Source organism: Hyperolius riggenbachi, chromosome 1, assembly GCF_040937935.1.
Source record: "Hyperolius riggenbachi isolate aHypRig1 chromosome 1, aHypRig1.pri, whole genome shotgun sequence".
NCBI classification, from domain to species: domain Eukaryota; kingdom Metazoa; phylum Chordata; class Amphibia; order Anura; family Hyperoliidae; genus Hyperolius; species Hyperolius riggenbachi.
This window is the reverse complement of record NC_090646.1, coordinates 641,693,954-641,713,512: the sequence shown is the minus strand read 5'-3', so window position 1 is coordinate 641,713,512 and position 19,559 is coordinate 641,693,954. Positions and strand designations below refer to the sequence as shown.

The 19,559-nt window shown below is 46.5% G+C and overlaps 1 protein-coding gene across 5 annotated transcripts in view; it reads left to right on the top strand.

The window, feature by feature from the left end:
• RAB27B (RAB27B, member RAS oncogene family) overlaps positions 1 to 19,559 on the top strand; it is a 347,777-nt gene that overhangs the window by 273,486 nt on the left and 54,732 nt on the right. Inside the window, exon 1 of one of the 5 annotated variants that reach the window (XM_068251329.1) lies at positions 19,170 to 19,246. The exons of the other annotated variants lie outside the window; for them this stretch is intronic. The gene's annotated coding sequence lies outside the window, so the exon portion shown is untranslated. Of the gene's footprint in view, positions 1 to 19,169; positions 19,247 to 19,559 lie in introns of those variants that run through there. 5 annotated transcript variants of the gene reach the window in all.

Genomic DNA, 19,559 nt, shown 5'->3' with positions numbered 1-19,559 from the left:
GTGTTTTATATGCATGTCCACTGTTAGCAGTCCACTTAAGCTGGAAGGTTTATTATAAATGGTGTCATTTTTTGTGAACATGTTGAATATAGTAAAATGAGATAGAAACTCACTGCCAAAAGTATATGGACAGAGGAACCACACCCGTATGTGCTTTGAGAACATTCAAAGGCCAGTTTATTAATCTAGTTTCTGACCATATTTATAAAAGTGATGATCAAACCAGTAGGGCCAACTGTCACTGTCTTGCCGTGGCAGTTCTGTTTTGACCCCTCCCTCACGGTGTCACGGGGCGGGGAGCCATCCTCACGGCGAGGAGAGACTAGAGCGGGGAGAAAAGATCGAGGCGCCAGCCGGCAATATAAGATGCAGAATGCCAGTAATCACAATGTATATTCATTCCTACCTCCCTCCCACCCTCCCTCTGAATGTGCCCCTGTGTCTCCTGTTTGCAGAGTATAAAGTGCGCAGTGGAGCGACGTTCATCTTACCGTTCATCCTCGCCGGACCGGCATCAGCTTCATTCTGCTTCCTGTGACGTCACAGGAAGCAGGAATCCGCTGCGCACTTTATACTCTGCAAACAGGGGACACAGGGACACATTCAGAGGGAGGGAGGTAGGAATGAATATACATTGTGATCACCGGCATTCTGCATCTTATATTGCTGGTTGGTGCCTCGTAAATTTTTTAACGAGGCCTTAATGTCCCGGTTTCCCTTTCCTAAATGTTGGGAGGTATGATCAAACTTATCCGGTAAAACTGCGCCGCACTTGTGGCTGCTTAAGCCTGATGCACCATAATGCCGCCCTAACACGGGACGCAAATAGCGTGTCCCTGCCAGCTTAGAACTCTGCTGTCCAAAGGCAGCTAAGCTCCATACCTCGGTTTGGAGCCATTTTAATTGCCTCCTGATCACTGTGAGCCAATCACAGTGATTTGGAAGTGTAAATGAAAAAAAAAGCCTCTGGTCCCTCAGGGGACTTCAGTAAGAAATCCTTGGGCAAGACTCCCTAACACTGCAGGGTGGCCCCTTGAGCGAGCCGCCCTTAGTGGCTGGAGCTCTTGAGCACTTTGAGTCCAACAGAAGAAAAGCACTATACAAATGTTAGCATATGTTAGCAAAATGACCATCCGCCATTAACCTGTTCATCGTTTTATAAATTGCCAAATGGTGTTTACTGCTCTCACAGCAATGGAGGGCACTGGTGGTTTTTTAGACACTTTAGGCTTGATTCATCAATGAATGAATCAATTCATTCATGCTAAAGCAGTGCAGCTTAACGAGCAGTAGTGGGCCCTATGCAAGCCTTACATAGCAGTGCCGGCTGCCATGTAAGGAGTGTGCCTTCCTTAGTTATGCGCATTACTTCCTTAGCAACGCACGTAACATTAACTGCAGGTGGTCCTACCTCTGTGAAGTATCGCTACGGCGATACTTCACTCGTGGCCGCTACTATGTTAATTTACATTGCAATAATTCATCGATTTTAGCTCTGGCATACTTCAATGAAGGTGTCATTGAACAGAGACAATGAAACAGTAAAAATTTAAAATCTAGATTTAAATATAAAATAAAACTGGGATATCTGAAAAAAGTCATTTTTAGGAGAAGGAGGATAGATACAATTGTTTTTTTCATCAGTTTATTTTCACCCCAGATGTCCTTTAAGCGAGCACCCATCGTTTGCTGTCGCAGCACCGTTTGCCTGAACCAGCCCTACAATAGATACATTCCTTTCCTTTCGGTTCTCTAATCTTTTTCCACTTTTATTATGCTGTACACACACACCGCCTTTGTGACAGGAATTTTCTCAGCTTGCAATTAATGTCTTTATTATCTCCTTGAATAAATAGTGAGGTTTTTTCATTTTGTGCCAACAGTGAATGCAGCTTACCACACAACTGATGTTCAGGTATTACCATCCAAATCCACATAAAGCCTACATCAGCCTCTCCTGGTCTGTCTCCACACACATATTTCCTGTGAGGAGATGGCTGATGCACAGGGAGATAGAGATAATATATCGTCATGGATAACTTCTTGCTTCCTAAAACTTAAAGGGGCACTATGGCGAAAATTGTAACATTTGAAATATGTGCAAACATAAACAAATAAGAAGTATGTTTCTTCCAGAGTAAAATGAGCCATAAATAACTTTTCTCCTATGTTGCTGTCACTTACAGTAGGTAGTAGAAATCTGACAGAAGCGACAGGTTTTGGATTAGTCCATCTTTTCATGGGGGCATTCTCAGAGATTTATTTATTTTCAAAAGCACTTAGTGAATTGCAGTTGCTCTGCCCAACTGCCAAAAAACTGTGTAGCGAGCAGGAAAGCTGGCCAGCATCATTGTTTAAATCCTTTTTAGGGATTATCGTTATAAAAAATAAAAGCTTTGCTGAGAACCTCCTGCGAAGAGATGGACTAGTCCAAAACCTGTCGCTTCTGTCAGATTTCTTCTACCCACTGTAAGTGACAGCAACATAGGAGAAAAGTAATTTATGGCTCATTTTACTCTGGAAAAAAAACGTACTTCTTATTTGTCTGTTTGCACATATTTGAAATGTTACAATTTTTCCCCATAGTGCCCCTTAAATGGGTTTGATTCCCTAAAAGAAAATAGTGTGAGTAACCTCCTGTTTCTCGCATTATTTCCACAGCGTGCCTGGCCGCGTAACAAGCGTAATCAGAAGAGAGCACGCAATGCTGTGGTTAGTGCAGCATAGCGAGCGCTAGTAACTTACGCCGCTTCCCTGCAAATAAGGAGCGCGCCTCTCCTCCTCTCCTCCTGAGCCCCTTCGGGTCCAAGCACTTCAAAGGACCTGATCCCTGCACTCTGATTGGCCCAATAGGCTGCCTGCCAAGTTATAGGTGTGTTGATTGTTCTATCAGGCAAAGAAGCGGACAGAAAAAGTAGAAAAATGATTTGTTGCGTTTTTCTCATATTAGGGTTGATTTACTAAAGAAAATAGCGCGAGTAACCTCCTCACGGTATTTCAACAGCGTGCCTCAAATGTAATGGGCTGCAGTAGCAGTGAAGTCACAGTCTCTGTCAGCAGTAGCAGTGAAGTCGCAGTCTCTGTCAGCAGTAGCAGTGAAGTCACAGTCTCTGTCAGCAGTAGCAGTGAAGTCACAGTCTCTGTCAGTAGTAGCAGTATAGGCACAGTCTCTGTCAGTAGTAGCAGTGAAGGCACAGTCTCTGTCAGTAGTAGCAGTGAAGGCACAGTCTCTGTCAGCAGTAGCAGTGAAGGCACAGTCTCTGTCCGCAGTAGCAGTGAAGTCGCAGTCTCTGTCAGCAGTAGCAGTGAAGGCACTGTCTCTGTCAGCAGTAGCAGTGAAGTCACATTCTCTGTCAGCAGTAGCAGTGAAGTCAGGCACAGTCCCTGTCAGCAGTAGCAGTGAAGTCGCAGTCTCTGTCAGCAGTAGCAGTGAAGTCGCAGTCTCTGTCTGCAGTAGCAGTGAAGTCACAGTCTCTGTCTGCAGTAGCAGTGAAGTCGCAGTCTCTGTCAGCAGTAGCAGTGAAGGCACAGTCTCTGTCAGCAGTAGCAGTGAAGTCACATTCTCTGTCAGCAGTAGCAGTGAAGTCAGGCACAGTCCCTGTCAGCAGTAGCAGTGAAGTCGCAGTCTCTGTCTGCAGTAGCAGTGAAGTCGCAGTCTCTGTCTGCAGTAGCAGTGAAGTCACAGTCTCTGTCTGCAGTAGCAGTGAAGTCACAGTCTCTGTCAGCAGTAGCAGTGAAGTCACAATCTCTGTCAGCAGTAGCAGTGAAGTCGCAGTCTCTGTCAGCAGTAGCAGTGAAGTCGCAGTCTCTGTCAGCAGTAGCAGTGAAGTCGCAGTCTCTGTCAGCAGTAGCAGTGAAGGCACAGTCTCTGTCAGCAGTAGCAGTGAAGTCTCATTCTCTGTCAGCAGTAGCAGTGAAGTCAGGCACAGTCCCTGTCAGCAGTAGCAGTGAAGTCGCAGTCTCTGTCAGCAGTAGCAGTGAAGTCACATTCTCTGTCAGCAGGGAAGTCACAGTCTCTGTCAGTAGTAGCAGTGAAGGCACAGTCTGTCAGCAGTAGCAGTGAAGGCACAGTCTCTGTCTGCAGTAGCAGTGAAGTCTCATTCTCTGTCAGCAGTAGCAGTGAAGTCAGGCACAGTCCCTGTCAGCAGTAGCAGTGAAGTCGCAGTCTCTGTCAGCAGTAGCAGTGAAGTCACATTCTCTGTCAGCAGGGAAGTCACAGTCTCTGTCAGTAGTAGCAGTGAAGGCACAGTCTGTCAGCAGTAGCAGTGAAGGCACAGTCTCTGTCTGCAGTAGCAGTGAAGTCGCAGTCTCTGTCTGCAGTAGCAGTGAAGTCACAGTCTCTGTCTGCAGTAGCAGTGAAGTCGCAGTCTCTGTCAGTAGTAGCAGTGAAGTCGCAGTCTCTGTCAGCAGTAGCAGTGAAGTCACAGTCTCTGTCAGCAGTAGTAGTGAAGTCACAGTCTCTGTCAGCAGTAGCAGTGAAGTCACAGTCTCTGTCAGTAGTAGAAGTGAAAGCACAGTCTCTGTCGGCAGTAGCAGTGAAGGCATAGTCTCTGTCAGTAGTAGCAGTGAAGGCACAGTCTCTATCGGCAGTAGCAGTGAAGGCACAGTCTCTTTCGGCAGTAGCAGTGAAGTCACAGTCCCTGTCAGCAGTAGCAGTGAAGTCACAGTCCCTGTCAGCAGTAGCAGTGAAGTCACAGTCTCTGTCAGCAGTAGCAGTGAAGTCACAGTCCCTGTCAGCAGTAGCAGTGAAGTCACAGTCTCTGTCAGCAGTAGCAGTGAAGTCACAGTCTCTGTCAGCATTAGCAGTGAAGTCACAGTCTCTTTCAGCAGCAGCAGTAAAGTCGCAGTCTCTGTCAGCAGTAGCAGTGAAGTCACAGTCTCTGTCAGCAGTAGCAGTGAAGTCACAGTCTCTGTCAGTAGTAGAAGTGAAAGCACAGTCTCTGTCAGCAGTAGCAGTGAAGTCACAGTCTCTGTCAGCAGTAGCAGTGAAGTCACAGTCTCTGTCAGTAGCAGAAGTGAAAGCACAGTCTCTGTCAGCAGTAGCAGTGAAGTCACAGTCTCTGTCAGCAGTAGCAGTGAAGTCACAGTCTCTGTCAGTAGTAGAAGTGAAAGCACAGTCTCTGTCAGCAGTAGCAGTGAAGGCACAGTCTCTGTCAAACAGTGATGTGCAAGTTTTTACAGATCTGCAGTAACAGTGATATCACAGTCTCTGTCAGCAGTAGCAGTGAAGTCACAGTCTCTGTCAGTAGTAGAAGTGAAAGCACAGTCTCTGTCGGCAGTAGCAGTGAAGTCACAGTCTCTGTCAGCAGTAGCAGTGAAGTCACAGTCTCTGTCAGTAGCAGAAGTGAAAGCACAGTCTCTGTCAGCAGTAGCAGTGAAGTCACAGTCTCTGTCAGCAGTAGCAGTGAAGTCACAGTCTCTGTCAGTAGTAGAAGTGAAAGCACAGTCTCTGTCAGCAGTAGCAGTGAAGGCACAGTCTCTGTCAGCAGTAGCAGTGAAGTCACAGTCTCTGTCAGTAGTAGAAGTGAAAGCACAGTCTCTGTCAGCAGTAGCAGTGAAGTCACAGTCTCTGTCAAGCAGTGATGTGCAAGTTTTTACAGATCTGCAGTAACAGTGATATCACAGCCTCTGTCAGCAGTTAGGCGATTCCAAAAGCACTAGGTCAATAAAAGTCAAGAGGATCTAACTGTAGTGATGGTGATTTCCCAAAATCGCAATTGCGATACCTGCAGCATTTTTGGAGCGTTTACATTAAACAAAGTATAGGATACCTGCAAAATTGCTTTTCAGTCGCTGTACCAAGGGATTTTGCAGCACTTTTACTACCATGACCTGTGTCTGTGTGAGCTTCCTACATGTACTCTGGTTTCCTCCCACGTCCCAAAAATATACAGATAAGTTAATTGGCTTCCCCCTAAATTGGCCTGACTACAATAGACAGAGGGACAGTCAGTAACATGACTATGTACTCTGTACAGTACTGTGGAAGATGTCAGTGCTATATAAATACATACTATTAATATGGTAGGACATTAGACTATGACTATGGTAGGATTAGATTGTGAGCACCTCTGAGGACAGTCAGCGACATGACTATGTACTCTGTAAAGTGCTGCAGAAGATGTCAGTGCTATATAAATACATAATAATAATATGGTAGGACATTAGACTATATGACTATGGTAGAGATTAGATTGTGAGCTCCTCTGAGGACAGTCAGCGACATGACTATGTACTCTGTAAAGTGCTGCAGAAGATGTCAGTGCTATATAAATACATAATAATAATAATATGGTAGGACATTAGACTATATGACTATGGTAGAGATTAGATTGTGAGCTCCTCTGAGGACAGTCAGCGACATGACTATGTACTCTGTAAAGTGCTGCAGAAGATGTCAGTGCTATATAAATACATAATATTAATATGGTAGGACATTAGACTATGACTATGGTAGAGATTAGATTGTGAGCTCCTCTGAGGACAGTCAGCGACACGACTATGTACTCTGTAAAGTGCTGCAGAAGATGTCAGAGCTATATAAATACATAATAATAATATGGTAGGACATTAGACTATATGACTATGGTAGGGATTAGATTGTGAGCTCCTCTGAGGACAGTCAGTGACATGACTATGTGCTCTGTAAAGTGTTGCGGAAGATGTCAGTGCTCTAAAAATATTTATTATTATGTATTTTTATAGCACCGACATTTTCAGCGGCTCTCTACAGAGTACCGGTATATCATCTTGTCACTTAACAGTCCCTCAGAGGGGCTCACAATCTAATCCCCCCCCCCCCTCTGTCAGTAGTAACAGCGCAGCAACAGCAGTGTTGTCACAGGCTATATCCATCAGCAGTAACAGTGATGTCACAGGCATGAGGTCACCAGCGATATCTATCTGTAGGTGGGGAGATTATGTTTGGGAGCAGCAGAGGTCACACGAGGACACAGGAAGCATCCAGCTAAACATCGCTCATATATGGCTGCCCGTTTTATACATACAAACATTTGAAAAGTTATAAAACTACAACAGTGATTCCAGAAGCAACACAGTCTTCTCAGAGCTCTTACCCACAATTCTCCTCTCCAGGACCAGGTCTCTCCTATCACACACTGCATCCACCCAGCTGTGCCTGACACACTTCACAGTCCATCCCTCATAATAAATAATAGAAAGTCCCAGAATAGATTGGCATGCGGATGAAGTTGTGCAATATTACGTCAGTACGCCAAGCCTGCTGTTTGTTTTAATGATTTAATGATTTCAATATATTAATGAGAAATAAAAGAATACTTACATCAGTTGTTGGTGCAGAGGCTTGCTGCAGCCTTGTAGAGCACTCCATCCGGCACAGGGTCCCTCTTCGTCCTCTGGCCACGCTCCCGACAAGGGACGAGAGCCTTTGGACTGGGCATGTGTGAGTAAGGTCTGCACATGCCCAGTAGAATGAAACCACTCATGCTCGGCTTCGCCCATGCCCAGTCTGGATAAAGTTGTCCACTGCTGTGCTTGTATCCAGAAGACTTGCTTTTGTCCAATAGGTATAGAACAGGGGTGCCCAATTGTTTGCAATCTACTGTTCGATCACAAACGACTGCTTGGTAGATCTTGGTTGCGCATGTCACCGAGCGAGAATGCTAAAGTGGCACTGGACGCCGAGCGACGAAAACCACTGGAAACTGCCGTAGTTGGGTGAGCGAGTGAACATGCATCACTCACCTACGCTATACTCACCTATGAGTGCTACCGGGATCCCCCTTAAGCTATCTCGCACATTCTCATCTCTATGTGATGTCATAGAGATGAGTCTGTGGACGGCAGACCTGAAGAGGAATCCGGGGGGCTGCAAATACTGGGGGCACATGTTGCTGTCTATGCTGGGGAGGGGGGGCTGTCTATACTGGGGGCACATGTGGCTGGCTATGCTGGGGCGGGAGGTTGACAATACTGGGGGCACATTCAGCTGTCTATGCTGGGGAGGGAGGGCTGCAAATACTGTGGCTGTCTATACTGGGGCACATGTGGCTGTCTATGCTGGGGAGGGGGGCACAGGAGCACATCAGGCTGTCTACACTGGGGCACATGTGGTTGTCTATGCTGGGGGGGGAGCACAGGAGCACATCTGGCTGTCTACACTGGGGCACATGTGGCTGTCTATGCTGGGGAGGGGGGCACAGGAGCACATCTGGCTGTCTACACTGGGGCGCATGTGGCTGTCTATCCTGGGGAGGGGGGAACAGGAGCACATTTGGCTGTCTACACTGGGGGCACATGTGGCTGTCTATGCTGGCGGGGGGGGGGGGGGGCTGTCTATACTTGGGGCACATGTGGCTGTCTATCCTGGGGAGGGGGGAACAGGAGCACATTTGGCTGTCTACACTGGGGGCACATGTGGCTGTCTATGCTGGCGGGGGGGGGGCTGTCTATACTTGGGGCACATGTGGCTGTCTATCCTGGGGAGGGGAGAACAGGAGCACATCTGGCTGTCTACACTGGGAAGAAGGGGGGCTACCTCTATGAATTCTGTGGTGGGTATTTTTTGGGGAGGGTGGTAGATCACTCCGCCCCGGTAATTTTGAAAGTAGCTTGTGAGCGGAGAAAGTGTGGGCACCCCGGTATAGAAGGTCCCTATGCTGGATGGGTGGCCTGTAGGGGGATTTGGGAAGCCTTTTGAACATCCATGCAAGCCCTCTCATTCATAATACAGCTTGCTTGGGTATCAGCCGCCCCTATTTCATGTCAGGCTGCAGCCGCCCAAGACCCGGGCCTTTGTGGTATTTCCAGAAATCCCGCCCTGCGTTTGCATCTCACTGACTGTCTCTAGACCATATCCAGCATCATTCTATAGTTATTTGAGTTTTCTCTTATTAAAGGGAACTAGAGACGAAGCACCCTTGTGTATTTTACCATGTATATCAGTAAGAACATTAGAGAAAACACTTACCATGCTCTCTGTTTCGTCCTCACTGCTAAAAGTGTCTGTTAACAGCAGTCACAAGAATCCCAGACTGAGCAATTAAATCTGGCTTTGCTGGGAATGATTATTGCTGAGTCATTATAGCAAAGCCACAAGGGGGCAGGCTTGGGCTTGAAATAACACCACAGAAGACAGACTTAGCTATAATCTTTCTGTAGCAAAGCTAGACGGAGCAGCCTGACTTCTCAGTCGGGGATTCTTATCAGACGTGATAACAGTCAGATTACACAGAGAACAATGAAACAAAGGGCAGATTAGGTGTTTACTGTCATGTTCCCACTGATTTATAAGGTAAAATACAAGAGGGTGCTTCATCTCTGGTTCTCTTTAAAGAGCACTCTCACTGGCTATAGAGATCCTATCCTGAATGCAGAACAGGGCCTGCAGATATCTTGTCATATGAGGCCACTTGTACACAGTGGTGAATTGTATTAGGAAAGCCTAGAGGGACATTTGTCATTGCACATGATTGCTGTGTGCTGTAGATAAAGCATGCCTAGATTACACTCCAAGGAAAAATATCTCCTGTTTAGCACTTGAGATTTGATATATTGACTTAAAGAGGCACTGTAGTGACATAGTACAGTCGAGTACATTATTCAGGATACCCACTTTTAACTTCCTATATCTATATATTGCTGTATCTCGGTATGTAGCTCCGCCCACCCAGTGTGGTTTAGCCTGGGCTGATTATATATGCAGAATTCTCTAAACCCCCCCACCTTCAGGCGGGTTCCACACTGCAAGCTGGCGGTACGGCAGCCGTGCCGCACTGCACCGCCAAAAACAAGCCTTCGGGAATGTAGCGTTACTACGCGGTATTCCCCATGCGGCTTTGCGCCAAGCAGGAAGTGACGCCCGCTTGCCGTCATTTCCTGCTTTTGGGGTATGCGGTATTGTAAAAATACGCTTCCGAACATGTGCGCCGCATCGTCTGTAATTTTTAAAATATTCCTGCGTGGATGAGTAACCCCTCCGGGCCAGCGCCAATCGTCCCAACTCGATGCAGAAGCCGTGCGGTAACGTAGTTCTGGACCTACGACGAAACGTCTCTTCTGTTGCGTCGCACCGAAATGTGGCAGCATCAAAGTCTCCATAGACTTTCATTGCCCGGTGGTGGGGTGCAGTAAAAATACCGCACCGCTCCGGCAAGCACACTGGGAGATCAGGTATATTTTGTACTGGCTTTAGATCACTCAGTCTTGGTAAACAAAACATTCCGCAGAGTTGCACCTGACAGGACTAAAGATGTTGCACGCCAACTGTGATACATTTCAGAATGCAAATCAGAAAAGGGAAATAATTTACAATGAGCAAATGCTGACTATATAATTTATAGATGAATACTATAAAAAATGTTATTCTCATTTTATTCTCATTCTCATATACTCTACATATACATATATTCTCTTTCTACTCATAAATTAATTGGTTCCATTAAAAATAAGCCTTAAAGAGACACTGAAGCGAAAAAAAATGATATTATGATTTGTATGTGTAGCACAGCTAAGAAATAAAACATTAAGATCAGATACATCAGTGTGATTGTTTCCAGTACAGGAAGAGTTGAGAAACTCCAGTTGTTATCTCTATGCAAACAAGCCATTAAGCTCTCCGACTAAGTTAGTCGTGGAGAGGGCTGTTATCTGACTTTTATTATCTCAACTGTTCCTGGACTATTTACTTTTCCTGTGCTAGAGGAGAGGTCATTACTTCACAGACTGCTCTGAAAGACTCATTTTGAATGCTGAGTGTTGTGTAATCTGCACATATTATAGAATGATGCAATGTTAGAAAAAACAGTATATACCTAAAAATAAAAGTATGAGAATATTTTCTTTGCTGCTAATCTTCTAGTAATTATTCATAGTACACAACCAATTCACTATATCATATTTTTTTTTTCGCTTCAGTGTCTCTTTAAGGGCCTTTTTCCACTGGGCACAATTTAATCCAAAAATCGAATGGCACCTGTTTTGCGGGTCCCTGCAGCACCGAGATTAACTTGTAAATCACAATCGTCCCATACACCTGACGGATCCTGGTGCAATCGCAGCCAAATCGTGGTAGTAAAAATACAATGAAACGCGATTTGCAGCAAGATTTTGAATGCGTGTTTCCTAGTAAAAAAGGGCCCTAAAGCAAACCTGAAATGAATTTTGGGTCTAAACTTAGCATATAATGGAATTACTCTGAATTTTGCATCACAAGTAGCCTCAGAAATACTTCCTTTACCTATATATTGGTATGTAATTCTGCCCTATCATTGATGTTTAGCCTAGGCTATGATATTTTTTTTCAGCCTTCTGCCCCAAAGCATTCTGGTAGACCAGGTGTTGTTTCTGCTTACTTCGGAACACACAACTTACAAACATTCCGCAGTGATTCACCTGCCAGCAGTAGAAATGTCGCCAGCTGTGATAAATTTAGGAATGTAAAATGTAAATCTGGGTGTGGAAAGATTTGACAGTCAGCAAACCCTGACTTATTAATGTATAAATGAATATTGTAAAATATAGGCAATTTGAATTATAAAGTTATATTCAGTAAAGGTTCTCTTTGAGTCATCTGTCACATCAAAGCAGAACTATAGAAAAAAAAAGAAAAAAAAATTCCCCTCTGATCCAACAGAGGAAAACAGTGGGAATGTTAAAAGAGATGTATTTTTCAGACCATTAGATCCACTTCTTCTCTCCTAAAAGTGGAGGGAGGAGTCAGTGCATCTTATGGTCCAAATAATACACTTGGATAAAGTATGGGGTGATATATCCTTCTAAGCTGGGAAGGAAAAGGAATGTAGGTTAAAGAAGACAAGACAAGACAAGACAAATAACATTTATATTGCGCTTTTCTCCTTGCGGACTCAAAGCGCCAGAGCAGAGCAGCAGCCACTAGGGCGCGCTCTATTGGCAGTAGCAGTGTAAGGGAGACTTGCCAAAGGTCTCCTACTGAATTAGTGCTGGCTTACTGAACAGGCAGAGCCGAGATTCGAACCCTGGTCTCCTGTGTCAGAGGCAGAGCCCTTAACCATTACACCATCAGCCAACTGCTGAACATTACTCCCTTCGGCTGGCTCAGTCTCATTCTTCTCTTTCTCTCCTGTTCTCTTTTCGTTTCATTCTTATTTCTTCTTTCCTTCTTACGTCTTAAAGGGACACTTAAGTCAAACAAAAAAAATGAGTTTTACTCACCTAGGGCTTCCAATAGCCCGCTGCAGCTGTCCGGTACCCTCGCCGTCTCCCTCCGATTCTCCTGGCCCCGCCGGCAGCCACTTCCTGTTTCGGTGACAGGAGCCGACAGGCTGGGGAGGCGAGTGATTCTTCGCGTTCCCAGACACATTAGCACCCTCTATGCTGCTATATGGTATATGATATATGCTATAGCAGCATAGATGGCGCTATTGTGGCCAGGAACGCGAAGAATCACTCGCGTCCCCAGCCTGTCAGCTCCTGTCACCGAAACAGGAAGTGGCTGCCGGCTGGGCCAGGAGGATCGGAGGGAGATGGCGAGGGTACCGGACAGCTGCAGGGGGCTATTGGAAGCCCCAGGTGAGTAAAACTCATTTTTTTTTTTACTTCAGTGTCCCTTTAACTCTTTAATTGGTTTAAGAAAACCTGTAACTTTAAAAAGTTCCCCTGGGGGGCACTCACCTCGGATGCTATCGAGGCTTCCCCTGTCCTCCTGTGTCTCACTCTGGCCCTCCAAACAGCAGGGATGTAAATATTTACCTTCCCGGCTGCAGCGCAGGCGCAGTATCGGCTCTCCGCTCGGAGATAAGCGGAAATAGCTGATCGTTGTCGGGCCGCTCTACTGCTCAGGTGCAAGTCTCCTGCGCCTGCGTAGTAGATCGGACCCACTAGAGATGGGCTATTTTCGCCTATCTCCGTGCTGAGAGCTGCAATAGCGCCCCCGCTGGAGCCAGGGAGGGTGAGTATATTAAGCCTTGTCAGGCTTGTCGAGCCAGGATTGCGGGAAGCTTCGGGGGAGCCAGCGTTGGATTGCCTGCAGCTACAGGGGAGGGGGAAGCCTTATTGTGACCCTGAGGCCTCCCCCTCCCGAGGGAAGTACCGCCCAGCAGACTTTTTTTGTTACAGAGTCTCTTTAAGACTTTTGGGTGGACAAAGTTATGGCGGTATGTGACCCTTCCCTTCGGTCCACTACCTAAATGTGCATAGTTTAGTGTTGTTTTACACACATGCTGGACCGCAGAGGAAAGTTATAGATGATTGTGACTATTTTTTAGTGGTTCTTTCTCTGTATTGATCCACCTGAAACATTGTATGATCTAGTTTTCTAATATGCTAAGTACGTATTGTTGATGCTACCTTTATTATCTCAATAAAAATGTAAATACAAGTAATACACTTCCTGCTGGCGCCTGGCGTCCTCCTACAAGTATGGTACATAGCATACATACTGGTACTGCAGCAGTCATCATCTGTCCCCCACTATCCTCCTCTGTCCTGCTCTGTCCGCTTGTATCATCTTCCGCTGCACGCCAGGCCACAGAGCAGCTCCATGGCTGGGAGACAGAAGAGGACACAGGGGTACAGAGGAGGATACTGGGAAACAGAGAAGGACATGGGGTCAGAGGAGAACACAGGAAGTCAGAGGAGGTCACAGGGAGGCAGAGGGGGACACAAAAGGTACAAGGGGAACACAGGCACACACAAGAGGTACGGGGGGGGGGGGGGGCATGAAGAACATAATAATTGGGGGGAGAAGATCCACAAGGCCCCTCTGTATCAGGGATGCACCAGGTTTAGTATATTTTTTCCCTGATTCTTGTTCTCTAAATCTAGGTGCATCTTATGTCCAGGAGTGTCTGATGGTCTAAAAAATACACTACTTACCGACCGTGATGATATGTAAGCTCTGCAGACAGCAGTCCGTGCTACTGTGCATGTGCAAGCCATCTGCACAGGACATAGATCCAATGGGGCTCAGCTTATTTTTGCCAGAGCCAGGGCCAGATTTACCATAAGGCACTGTAGGCACGTGCCTACAGGCGACTGATGATGGAAAGGCGGCTCACTCCCCTCCCCTAGTCCCTCCCTCCCTCCTTCCCCATGCAGAGTCCTGATCAGAGTGTAAATGAGAGGTTACCCATCCTGCTCTCTGCATTCCACTGACATGGTCTCCCTAGAGTCAGGGGCACCTCTAGCTGCTTAATACTGAGGTTCCTCTAGCTACCTAATACTTGGGGGCACCTCTAGATACTTAACATTGAGGGTACCTCTGGCTACCTAATGCTAAGGGGAACCTGTAGCTTCCAATGATGGACAAGGGAAGTAAGGGAGAAGGGACAGCTGGGACAGCCAGCACACTAGGGTGCAGTTTGGTGGGGTTTAAAGGTTCAGGAAGGGTGAAGTCTAGGGTGCCAGGACATCTGTGCCTATAGGCTCCTGTGATTGTAAATCCGGGCCTGGCCAGAGCCCGAGCGGGGGTGCCCTCGGTGGATCGGCATGGCTGAGGAGGACGGGGCAGCCTTTCCAGGATCCACAGGCTTCCCCCTCCCGAGGTAAGTCTTGGAAATAGGCTGTAGCAAACCTTAAGCGTTCACTGTCCGGATTTTTCTGATCTGATCCGGACCGTATACTGTACAAACGGAACGTACGTTCCGCATAGCAATGCAAAGTCTATGCGGACGTTCACACGTGTCCATTCCGTACAGTACGGAGCCGGACCGGATCCGGACTCCGGACTCTTTTCCAACATGCGCTATTTTTTGGGTCCGGATCTCCGGCCCACGCACCTGGACTGGAGCCGGACCTGAGCCTGACAGCACCATCCGGAACACAGAAACCAATGGGAAACGGAAGGCACAGAACACACTGCCTACAAAAACCTGACGTTCTACCCCACTTCCTATGCGTATCCAAGCGGCCATTTCGGATGGGGACACATGGGCCCAGTATATCTGGAGTGGAGCAGCAGTGACAGACGTGCTGGAGCTGTTTGGCAGAATGTCGGAGGTGGAGGTGGAGGTGAGGCCTACAGCGGAGGAAACTGATTCTACAGTTGCACCTTCTGCTGACCCCAACATTTTTTCATTTAAATTTCACTATTTTTTGCCCACGGATCCGGATGGCAGCCTGATGCATGCCTGATACAAACGGACTGGATCCGGATCGGAACTGTACGGTTCTGATCAGGATCAGGTCCTGATCCGATCAGGATCCGGTCCGTTTACTTGCCAAAACGCAAGTGTGAACGGGGCCTAACAGGTTTGCTTTAAAATACCTGAACATCTTTCTTTAAAATTCCAATTTCTTAATGCAAGACTATCTCCGTTACCAGGATTACCAGTAGCCACTGTCAGGCCTCTGCGGATATCGACCTCCCTGCAGTTGGAAGTAAATGTCTAATCAATTAATGGCATCTCAACTTACACAACAAGTTTGCTATAATTGACGACCTCCCCGGAAACATAATTCAGGAGGATGCCTGCAGCAATAAGGGAAAGCTACAGAACTCCGGCATTGTGATCAATGCACAGCAGAGCAGGAATCACGCTTAAATACGGCTCATAGGACAGCTCGTCATCGATTGTTAAACATCGCCCGTGATTTGTGTGCCACATTTGTCTTCTCGTGTCATAAACTTGCTGCGTGTCATGTTAGACGTCTAGCGAAATAGATCACCAATAGGCTGAAGGCAGTTATTATTGCAGTTATTAATGTAATAATGGCTGCATTCTGGTGCCCATCTCCAGGGCAATTTTTAAAGGGAACTTGAAGTGAGAGGGATATGGGGGCTGCCATATTTATTTCCTTTTAAACAATACCAGTTACTTGGCTATCCTGCCTATCTCTTTGACTGCAGTAGAGTCTGAGTTAAAGGGGCACTATGGCGTAAAATCACTTACAGTAGGTAGTAGAAATCTGACAGAAGCGACAGATTTTGGACTAGTCCATCTCTTCAAGGGGGGATTCTCAGGGATTTATTTATTTTCATAAGCACTTAGTGAATGGCAGTTGCTCTGTCCAACTGCCAAAAAACTGTGTAGGGAGCAGGGAAGCTGGCCAGCATCATTGTTTAAATCCTTTTTAGGGAATATCTTTATAAAGAATAAAAGCCTTGCTGAGAATCCCCTATGAAGAGATGGACTAGTCCAAAACCTGTGGCTTCTGTCAGATTTCTACTACCTACTGTAAGTGACAGCAACATAGGCGAAGAGTAATTTATAGCTCATTTTACTCTGGAAAAAATGTACTTCTTATTTGTCTATGTTTGCACATATTTTACATTTTAAAATTTTTCACCATACTGCACCTGAAACAAGCATGCAGCTAATCTTGTCAGACTTCAGTCAGACACATCTAATCTGCATGCTTGTTTAGGGTCTGTGGCTAAAATATATTGGAAATACAGGATTAGCAAGACAGCCAGGCAATGTGCAGTGTTTTAAAGGAAATACATTTGACAGCCTCCCTATTCTTCTTACTTCAGGTGTGCTTTAACCCCCTGGTGGTATGATTATTTCCAGATTTTAATGTTTTTTTTAAGGCTAGTTTCACACCAGGACGTTGCGTTTTAGGGGATGTTATGGTCGCATAACGTGCCCCTAACGCGATGCCTGGTGCTCTTCGTTGTGGACGTCAGAGTGAGCCGCGTTGTGCAGCTCACTCTGGCTTCCGTGATGCCGTGATACGTACTCTTGGACGCATGTGGCATCACGTGGTCCCGCCCGGCCAATCGCCGCACAGAGCAGCCGCTCCAGGAAGTAAACACTGCACGTCACTGAGTGCAGTGAATATTAATTAGCCATGTGCCTGGCCGCTCTCCCCTCCTCCCCAACGTTACTGAGCATGTGCAAGCAGTCTAACGCGGCTCTGCCGCTTACAAAGTACTGCATGCAGTACGTTGACTTATGGCGCAGCGTTACTGTGTAACGCAACGTGGGCACTGTGAACAGCCCATTGATTTTTCATTGCTGTGCGGTGAGGTGCGTTACAGGCTGCTCTAACGTGCGCCTGTAACGTCCCATTGTGAAACCAGCCTTAAGGTTTCCGACCCTAAAGTTTAGGAAAAAATCATGCCACCAGAACGCCAGCAGCAGCCCCTGCTCTGACTCACCTCCCTGGGCTCCAGCGCTGCAATTTTACCTCTGTCCTCCGGGTGGCGCTGTAACTCTTTGGAGAGATCAATGACGGCGATCTCACCAAAGTGTTTCAGAGTCTGTGAGGACAGGAAGGAGCACGGCTACCGACGTCTGGATCCCCCGGGAGGTCAGTAAAAGCTCCCGCTGCACACTACACTCTGCGTAGAGCTCCCGGCGGCTAGCCCAAGCGTAGCTCAGGATTACCGCCAGGGAGGTTAAAGGAATACAGAGGTGACATGATGAGACAGACATGTGTAAGTACAGTGCCTAGCACACAAATAACTAGGCTGTGTTCCTTTTTTCTTTCTCTGCCTGAAAAAGTTAAATATTAGGTATGCAAGTTAAAGTTTCTATTCAGATGGGACCTGGTCAGATTATAGCCTCACTGATAAGGAATTACAACCATAAAACACTTTCCTTGCTGAAAATGGCTTTCAGGAGCAAGAAAGAGATAAAATGGGTCAGTAGATCATAGATTTTAGCTCTGGCACACTTCAATGCATGTGTCATTGAGCAAAGACAATGGGACAGTAAAAACTGTGAAAAACTGTAAAACGTAGATTTGAATATAAAATAAAACCGTGGGATGTCTTTTAAAAAAAGGTCATTTTAGGAGGTGGAGGATAGATACAATTGTTTATCTCATCGGTTAATTTTCACCTCGGTATTCCTTTAGTATCCCTTTAGTTTTCCTGTTCACGGCATACCTATAGGTTGCTCAAGTGTATAATGCAGCATCACTTGTGTCACCTTTATGCCAGCTGACTTTATTGCGCTGTTTTGTGCCACTCCTCTATGTAATCCTGTCCCCCCTCTCCCCACTACACTCCCAGTTTCCTGTTGGGGACGAGTCTCTGTTTAAAAGTTTCCAACAAATGTTTTGCATGTCGCACTTCTGTGTGGGGGAAAAAAAGTTCAGTAAAAATGAGCTCCACATTGTCTCTAAGGTTCGGTTCACAGCGGGCGTTGTAGCATAACGGCCATATAGTAATGCGGAACATCGCATTCAATGCCACGTTCACAGTGTGGCGGGTGCATTGCAGTATAACGGGTTGAATCCATGCATGCAGTGCCTTATTGCGTTAACAGTACAACATGCCATGCGATTTTTCCGTTCTGTTGCGATCCTGCTTTTACAGGAAATGCAACGCCCACTGTGTGGACATAGCCAGTGGCGTAGCAATAGTGGATGCAGAGGTTGCGACCGCATCGGGGGCCCTTGGATTAGAGGGGCCCACTGGGGGTCCTCCCTCAACCCCAGTATTAGCTCTTTAATGCTTCTATGCTGGTAATGATCACTTCTATATATGCTGTGATTAGTGGTTATCATAAATTATACCATTCCCCTCCTCTGCCCACACTCATACTGTAGCAGTCCTTGACAGGTTTTGTTGCGCCATATGAATTGTTGAAGGGTACTATGGCAATACATTTTAAACAATACTAGTTACTTGGCTATCCTTCCTATCTCTTTGACTGCAGTAGAGTCTGAGTTAAAGGGGCACTGTGGCAAAAAAATTGCAAAATTTAAAATATGTGCAAACAGACAAATAAGAAGTGCGTTTTTTCCAGAGTAAAATGAGCCATTAATTACTTGTCTCCTATGTTGCTGTCACTTACAGTAGGTAGTAGAAATCTGACAGAAGCGACAGGTTTTGGACTAGTCCATCTCTTCATAGGGGATTCTCAGCAAGGCTTTTATTCTTTATAAATATATTCCATAAAAAGGATTTACAATGATGCTGGCCAGCCTTCCTGCTCGCTACACAGTTTTTTGGCAGTTGGACAGAGCAACTGCTATTCACTAAGTGCTTTTGAAAATAAATAAATCCCTGAGATTCCCCCATGAAGAGATGGACTAGTCCAAAGTCGGCAACCCGCGGCTCCGGAGCCGCATGCAGCTCTTTTTCACCCTCGCCGCGGCTCCGGTGTCAGTGGCTGCGGCGCGCGTGTGACGTGTGCTGTCGCTGGCCGGCAGCCTATCAGAGAGGCCGCCGGACCAGTGCAGTGCAGGGCTTCGGGCGGCCATTTTCCCGTAGCCCTGCAGTGTAATGCAGGCAGGACGTGACGCAGGAAGAGGATCGTGGGAGTTGCGCACCACAAGGTCAGGACCGGAGGTCGGGACAGGAGGAGATCGTGACCGGAGGTCTTCTGACTAGGTGAGTAAATGGGTTTTTCTTTTCAGATCTGCTGAAGGATTTGTGCATATTGGGGTCAGATCTGCTGAAGGATTGTGCATATGGGGGTCATATCTTCTGAAGGATTGTGCATATGGGGGTCATATCTGCTAACGATTTGTGCATATGGGGGTCATATCTGCTGAAGGATTGTGCATAATGGGGGTCATATCTGCTAACGATTTGGCATATGGGGGTCATATCTGCTAATGATTTGTGCATATGGGGGTCATATCTGCTAACGATTTGTGCATATGGGGGTCATATCTGCTAACGATTTGTGCATATGGGGGTC